The sequence below is a fragment of the Setaria italica genome, chromosome IV (assembly GCF_000263155.2).
Source record: "Setaria italica strain Yugu1 chromosome IV, Setaria_italica_v2.0, whole genome shotgun sequence".
Lineage (NCBI taxonomy): Eukaryota > Viridiplantae > Streptophyta > Magnoliopsida > Poales > Poaceae > Setaria > Setaria italica.
The window spans coordinates 25,918,796-25,927,773 of record NC_028453.1 but is presented as its reverse complement, the minus strand read 5'-3'; positions in this window follow the sequence as shown (position 1 = coordinate 25,927,773).

Genomic DNA, 8,978 nt, shown 5'->3' with positions numbered 1-8,978 from the left:
TTCATTGAATATCCATTGAAGGCTACTTGAATTGATTTGCAATTATGTGAATTGTATGTGAAACTCTTTACTTGTATGGTTATTCTAAAGTTGTCCCTAGTCGGAGTTCATGTGAGGACACACATGAATATTAGACTAGCACATGTATTAGTTGATGACTATGTTTCACAAGTCATGGACATGGAGATGTTGAACTAATAATGTGGACACATGTGGAGACATGTGTTAGGACTGACCCAACACGAGAAGTAGTTCTCTCTTTAAACAACATATACGCTTTGTCCTTAGACCTGAGATTGTCGCATGTATTCTAGATGTGGATCGACCTACTTAGGGGCTATCAAACGCTACGCCGTAACAGGGTAGTTATAAAGGTAGCTTTCGGGTTTGTTAAGAAGCATGCTATGAGACATGGTCAATAAAGATGGGATTTGCCCCTCTCTGATTGAGAGAGATATCTCTGGGCCCCTCGAGTGATCGGATCCGAAAATGCATGGCCACGCTACGTACGGTTAAGAGTTAACCTACAAAGGGATTCCGAATCACAGGATCGAGAATGAGCGGTCGGCTTGAAGCTAGACCAAATATCGTGAGGCAAAGGGAATAGCATGTATATTATGTTGTGATGGTTCGTCTGATATGATCTTCGTATGCGTATAGGAGTTGGCACGTCTTGCTAGAGGCCGCTACCGACTATTGGGCCGAGTAGGAGTACTCGGGCCATGTCTATACGTATCCGAACCCATAGGGTCACACACTTAAGGGGCTGGAAGCCCAATTCGGATCTGATCCAAGTTGGATTAGGTTTAGGAGTACTAATGGGCCTCGGATCTAGAGGCCCATCAGGAACCTCTATAAATAGAGGGATGGGGGCGCCCTAGGGTTTACACCTTTTTGGCGAAACACACCTGCCGCGCCTCCCACGCCCTCGCCTGTTGCAACTCGTGGATCTAGCAGTCCGGCTTGCGACGCTTCCTCCCTGCACGTGTGGATACCTTGGAGGTGTTGCGCCTGCAGCACTTGGACGAGCCGCCGACGAGCCACCGACGAGCCACGACGAGCCGACGACGAGCCGCGGTACCGGAGGCGATCTTGCTGTGCACGTGGACGAGCTGCTGAGGAGCTGCTGGACGTGATCGACTACGTACGACTACGTGATCGTCTTCACTGCATCGACGCATATCTACATCTTCCGCACCAGTAGTGCGTCGAGTGGTAATCCCGTGATCCTTATACGGCAGTTCTTCCTGGTTATACGCGGTAGAATTTTTGAATTGCGCTAGTGTAGCCTACCCCGTATCCCAATAGTGGTATCAGAGCAGTAGCTGCTTAGTTTTGGATTCGGGATGTGTGCATATGGAGATATACGAAAATTGATCTACAGAAAAAGTTACACATGAATTTCAACAGCTTCGCCGTTTTCGGCGATATTAGATTGCCCAAATTCGGCTTGGAAGATGGAGTTTCGGGCCTCCGAAGTTTGGAACGTTAGGACGCCTAACTCTGTTTTGCAGGATGTATGTATGTATCTTGTGATCAGTATGGCCCCCTTGTGTATGTGATGCATGTGTGTAACTCATTCGTGACCTGCGTGTCGCGCGTACGACAACACGGCAGGAGCCATATTTGTTGCCACTTTATTGTATTTAATGGTCTGCGTACCAATCTGTGATGATCCAAGCGACTATGTAATCTTCATTACTAGATTCTTTACTAGCTATTAGGCGTAATAGCATGCTCTAGTTCTTGGAGGACTCATCACCAGGAGGATGGCGCACATGGAACATGGAGATGGAGATCACCATGGTGAACAGGTTCTATGGAGATGGAGATCACCATATGAAAACGGGCCTTACTGTGTCACAAGCTGTGTGAATGCTATTCTGTTTATGTTTTACTTTCTGCATGATGTGATGTTAGAAGTAGAACGATCCCTCACAAAGTTTAAGTTAGTATGCCCTCCCAACTAAAACTTGCACCGTCCCATGTCTTGTACAATTAGTGGTGGGTCTATGAAATTAGGGTGCCACTAGTTTTCCTTGACTAGACAGGTTTGTGTCGGACACTTACACGCATAAGGGTTGGTTTGCTTAACAAGGTTATCTTAACAGTTAAGGACCTTGGGGCATAAAGGTTGGGCGCCGAGACATAGAGATGTCACCCAACAACAGGAGTCATATATGATATGATTAGCAAAAGTTGCTTACCGATCTACCTCGTTTGCTAGCGGTGATGCTAAAGCTCACTAGTGGACTTGTTGTGGATCCTGAATCACTAAGTTTCAATAGAGGGATATTGATTTTAGTGGGAGTAGATTCTGTTAAAATAGTTTAATGTAATTTGCTCTATCATGGATACGTTTGTCTTAGTGTATTTTGCATTACTTTTGTTGTAGATTAAATGGCACCTAGCAACACCACCGCATCGTTTGCTTTGCGTTCGATCCTTGAGAAGGACAAGTTGAATGGAACAAACTACTCGGATTGGATCCGTAACCTGAGAATTGTTCTCAGGGCTGAGAAAAAGTAAGATGTTCTAGATACCCCACTACCACCAGTACCTGTTGATGATGCATCTGCTGCCGTTAAGGCTGCTTACAAGAAGGCATTTGATGCTAATCTTGAGGTAAGCTGCCTTATGCTTGCTTGCATGGAACCCGAGCTGCAGATGCAGTTCGAAACAAATCATGAGGCACACGATATGATCATGGCGCTCAAGGACATGTTCCAGACACAGGCTAGGACCGAAAGGTTCAATGTGTCCAAAGCCTTTCTGGAGTGCAAGTTAGCAGAAGGCGCAGCAGTAGGACCACATGTAATCAAGATGGTTGGTTACACTCAGCGATTGGAGAAGCTGGGCTTCCCAATGGGCAAAGAGTTGGCCATTGATTTCATTCTTTCATCTCTTCCGCCTAGCTATGGGAACTTCATCTCGAACTACCATATGCATGGGACGGAGAAGGGTTTGAATGAACTGTGTGGTATGCTTAAGACAACAGAGGTAGACATTAAGAAAAGCGCTAGTACCAGCCATGTGATGGCTGTACAGAACAAGCCTACCTTTAAGAAGAAGGGCAATTCTTGGAAGAAGAAGGGCAAGGCTGGAGTGTCCAAGCCAAACCCAGCGCCCAAGGCTAAAGCTGGACCTGCTCCAGATAAAGAGTGCTTTTACTGTCATGAACCTGGTCACTGGAAGAGAAACTGCAAGCAGTAGCTAGCTTCGTTGAAGAACGGCGGAAGTAAGAGTACTTCTACCTCAGGTACGCTTGTTGTTAATGTTATAGACAACATATTTCTCGCTGATACAATTATTAATTCTTGGGTATTTGATACCGGATCGGTTGCTCATATTTGGAATTCGATGCAGGGAATGATAAGAAGTAGAAGTGTGGAAAGAGGAGAAGTTGATTTCCGCATGGGCAATAATGCAAGAGTTGCTGCGTTGACCGTCGGGACGATGCAACTCCACCTCCCATCAGAATTTATTATGGAGTTGAATAATTGTTATTTTGTTCCTAGTTTAAGTCGAAACATTTTGTCTCCTTCATGCTTGATGAAGGATGGTTATTCATTTGCGAGTGAAAACAATGGTTGTGTGATCTCTAAGAATGATATATTTATGGCTTTTGCACCCATTGTGAATGGATTATTTGTTTTAAATCTTGATGGTTCACCTGTCTGTAACGTAAGTGCTAAAAGGCCTCGGCCTAATGATTTGAGTCCTACCTACTTGTGGTATTGTCGTTTGGGTCATATAAGTGAAAAATGCATGAAGAAGCTCCATTCTGATGGACTTCTAACTTCGTTTGATTTTGAATCATACGAGACATGCGAGGCTTGCTTGCTAGGCAAGATGACCAAGACGCCTTTCATAGGATTTCCTGAGAGAGCAGTAGACTTGTTGGAACCCGTACATAGTGATGTATGCGGACCAATGAGCACGACGGCTAGAGGAGGATTCCAATACTTCATAACTTTCACTGATGATTTTAGTAGATATGGCTATGTCTACTTGATGAGGCACAAGTCTGAAACCTTTGAAAAGTTCAAGGAATTTCAGAATGAAGTTGAAAATCAGCGTGGCAAGAAAATTAACGCCTTACGATCTGATCGTGGAGGCGAGTATTTGAGCCACGAGTTTAGCAATCATCTAAAAGGGTTGCGGAATTGTTCCACAACTTACGCCGCCTGGAACACCTCAGAGAAACGGTGTGTCTGAGCGACGTAATCGAACTTTGTTAGACATGGTTCGATCAATGATGAGCCAGTCGGACCTACCGTTGTCATTTTAGGGATACGCTCTAGAAACAGCAGCTTTCACACTTAATAGGGAACCATCTAAATCCGTAGTTAAGACACCATATGAGATATGGACTGGAAAGGTTCCCAGTTTGTCTTTTCTAAAGATTTGGGGATGTGAAGTGTTTGTCAAGCGACTTCAGTCGGACAAGATCACACCCAAGTCGGATAAGTGCATTTTTGTGGGATATCCAAAGGAAACTTTGGGATATTATTTCTACAACCGATCAGAAGGCAAAGTGTTTGTCGCTCGGAACGGGGTTTTCCTAGAGAAAGAGTTTCTCAAAGGAGAAAAGAGTGGAAAGACAGTGCATCTTGAAGAAGTTCAAGATGAGCCGATCGGGCAAGAATCAATGAGTGATGCTAATGTAGCAGAACAAGTTGAGATACCCATGGCAAGAGAAGCACCACCACAACCACGAAGGTCAGCAAGGCTCCGCGAAATGCGAGAAATATTATTGTTGGACAATGATGAGCCTGCGACATATGCAGAAGCAATGATGGACCCAGACTCCGAAAAATGGCAGAGTGCCATGCAATCCGAAATAGAGTCCATGGGAGACAATCAAGTTTGGAACTTGGTTGACCCGCCTGATGGTGTTAAAGCCATAGAGTGCAAGTGGATCTATAAGAAGAAAAAGGACATGGATGGAAATGTTCACATCTATAAAGCACGACTTGTCGCAAAAGGTTTTCGACAAGTTCAAGGAGTTGACTACGACGAGACCTTCTCACCCGTAGTGATGCTTAAGTCCATTCGGATTATTCTAGCTATAGCTGCATATTTCGATTATGAGATATGGCAGATGGATGTCAAGACAGCTTTCCTGAATGGAAACCTAGCTGAGGACGTGTATATGATACAGCCCGAAGGTTTTGTCGATCTGAAAAATGCTGGAAAGGTATGCAAGCTTCAGAGATCCATTTATGGATTGAAGCAAGCATCTAGGAGTTGGAACATTCGTTTTGATGAAGTGGTCAAAGGGTTTGACTTCACCAAGAACGAAGAAGAGTCTTGTGTTTACAAGAAGGTTAGTGGGAGCTCTGTAGTATTTCTAATCTTATATGTGGATGACATATTACTGATTGGAAATAACATTCCTATGCTTGAGTCCGTAAAGACTTCACTGAAAAATAGTTTTTCGATGAAGGACTTAGGGGAAGCGGCATATATTCTGGGCATTAAGATCTATAGAGATAGATCGAGAAGGCTTATAGGTTTAAGCCAAGATACTTACATTGACAAAGTGTTGAAGCGGTTCAGCATGGAAGAGGCAAAGAAAGGGTTCTTGCCTATGTCACATGGCATACATCTCAGCAAGACTCAGTGTCCTTCGACTGCTGATGAGCGGGATCGCATGAGTAGAGTGCCATATGCCTCGGCTATTGGATCTATCATGTATGCAATGATAAGTACTCGCCCAGATGTTTCATATGCGCTAAGTATGACAAGCAGACACCAATCCGATCCAGGTGAGAGTCACTGGACAGCGGTGAAAAACATTCTTAAGTACTTGAGAAGGACTAAAGATATGTTCCTCGTCTATGGAGGTGAGGAGGAGCTCGTTGTAACAGGTTACACCGATGCTAGTTTCCAAACCGACAGAGATGATTCAAAGTCACAATCAGGATTTGTGTTCACGCTGAATGGTGGTGCTGTTAGTTGGAAGAGTTCCAAGCAGGAGACGGTGGCCGATTCTACGACAGAAGCCGAGTACATCGCGGCTTCGGAAGCCGCGAAGGAAGGTGTTTGGATAAGGAATTTCCTCATTGAGCTTGGTGTGTTCCCGAATGCGTCCAGCCCATTGAATCTCTACTGTGATAACAATGGGGCAATTGCGCAAGCAAAGGAGCCAAGGAACCACCAGAAGAACAAACACGTAATGCGGCGATTTCATCTCATTCGAGACTTCGTTAACCGGGGTGAGATCAAGATATGCAAAATACACACGGATCTGAACATTTCTGATCCGTTGACAAAACCACTCCCGCAGGCTAAGCATGATGCGCATGTAAGAGCTATGGGTATTAGGTACCTTCTAGATTGACTCTAGTGCAAGTGGGAGACTGTTGGAGGTATGCCCTAGAGGCAATCATAGAGATGATGATATTCCATTTGTATCCATGATTTGTATGTTGTGTTCATTGAATATCCATTGAAGGCTACTTGAATTGATTTGCAATTATGTGAATTGTATGTGAAACTCTTTACTTGTATGGTTATTCTAAAGTTGTCCCTAGTCGGAGTTCATGTGAGGACACACATGAATATTAGACTAGCACATGTATTAGTTGATGACTATGTTTCACAAGTCATGGACATGGAGATGTTGAACTAATAATGTGGACACATGTGGAGACATGTGTTAGGACTGACCCAACACGAGAAGTAGTTCTCTCTTTAAACAACATATACGCTTTGTCCTTAGACCTGAGATTGTCGCATGTATTCTAGATGTGGATCGACCTACTTAGGGGCTATCAAACGCTACGCCGTAACAGGGTAGTTATAAAGGTAGCTTTCGGGTTTGTCAAGAAGCATGCTATGAGACATGGTCAATCACGATGGGATTTGCCCCTCTCTGATTGAGAGAGATATCTCTGGGCCCCTCGAGTGATCGGATCCGAAAATGCATGGCCACGCTACGTACGGTTAAGAGTTAACCTACAAAGGGATTCCGAATCACAGGATCGAGAAAGAGCGGTCGGCTTGAAGCTAGACCAAATATCGTGAGGCAAAGGGAATAGCATGTATATTATGTTGTGATGGTTCGTCTGATATGATCTTCGTATGCGTATAGGAGTTGGCACGTCTTGCTAGAGGCCGCTACCGACTATTGGGCCGAGTAGGAGTACTCGGGCCATGTCTATACGTATCCGAACCCATAGGGTCACACACTTAAGGGGCTGGAAGCCCAATTCGGATCTGATCCGAGTTGGATTAGGTTTAGGAGTACTAATGGGCCTCGGATCCAGAGGCCCATCAGAAACCTCTATAAATAGAGGGGTGGGGGCGCCCTAGGGTTTACACCTTTTTGGCGAAACACACCTGCAGCGCCTCCCACGCCCTCGCCTGTTGCAACTCGCGGATTTAGCAGTTCGGCTTGCGACGCTTCCTCCCTGCACGTGTGGATACCTTGGAGGTGTTACACCTGCAGCACTTGGACGAGCCGCCGACGAGCCACCGACGAGCCACGACGAGCCGACGACGAGCCGCGGTACCGGAGGCGATCTTGCTGTGCACGTGGACGAGCTGCTGAGGAGCTGCTGGACGTGATCGACTACGTACGACTACGTGATCGTCTTCACTGCATCGACGCATATCTACATCTTCCGCACCAGTTATGCGTCGAGTGGTAATCCCGTGATCCTTATACGGCAGTTCTTCCTGGTTATACGCGGTAGAATTTTTGAATTGCGCTAGTGTAGCCTACCCCGTATCCCAACACCTAGCTCTCAAGACACTTTGAGCATCAGCAAACACCCACAGAGACCTGGGAACTAACTTCCCTCTCTCGCTCGTTTGTAGCTCCTACTGCAAACTTGGTACGAGTAACACGAGCAACCATCGACACTGGACGTAGGGCTATTCCTGCCCGAACCAGTCTAATCCTCGTGTCCTCCCGGACAACCATCCAAACCTAATGCGCAAAGAAAACAAATTTACTAAGCCGATAGTCTCGACCCATGATTCTTGACACTGACAGTTGGCGCACCAGGTAGGGGAACTTTGCACATTCGACGTTCATCACCGGCTTCGAATGGCCAACAATGACATCAGCTTCGCTCCGAGCTCCCATGTCCGTTTTGGGAGCCTGGACTTCCTTGCCACGGGAGAGGGAATCACTCTGATTCCTCTTCCCGTCCAGCCGACTCACCCCGTCACCCCCGGCTCCACCGCCAGGACGATGGGGAGTCGCCGGGTGTGTACCATAGGGCCCTCTTCGGAAGAGCAGCCCTTTGATCTGCTCAACGCCGCAGCGACTTATAGTCGTTTCCTGGCACGATCCATGATTGCGGCACCCACGGATGACGAGTTCGTGGGCATGACAGAGTACACCTCGGGGGCTATCTTGCCTCTCCTTACGGAGAGGCCAGAAATGACCTCCGACGCTAGCTCCGCCAATGGAAGCTACCACCCCTCGCGCTAGTGCTTCATGGCCGACGCACACTTCGCGAGGGCCAGCGATGGCGACGTTGAAGGGGAGCAGCATACTCCCCTACCCAACTCCGCAGCCGCAGCTGGAGCGCACGCCAGGGTCCCGGTGCAGCCCCGGCTACCAGAGGAACGCGCGGTGCTCGAGCAGGAGACCCAGCACCACCACAACGAGGGCGGAGCACGTCATTGGGCCGTCGACATCCACTGGCGCATCTGCAAGGACAAGGATCGTCCTGAACTCTTTGCACGCGCCAGCCAGAACATCGCCGCCGCGGCAGCCCTACTTCGACGACTCCTCGAGCCAACAATGCCCGAGGAGTGATAGGCCCACCAAGAGGTACCCGACCTGCTTGAGTGTGCAGCAGTCCAGCAGGCAGAAAGCTCCGCGTCCCGGCGACGCAAACATGACGCCAGCAGGGTCACACCCTCCGCGCCTCTCGAGAGGCATGGAAGGTCTGTCCACCAACCTTCCTCCCACGGGGGAAACCGGGCCTCACCCATTCGACGGACTCCACCGCGTG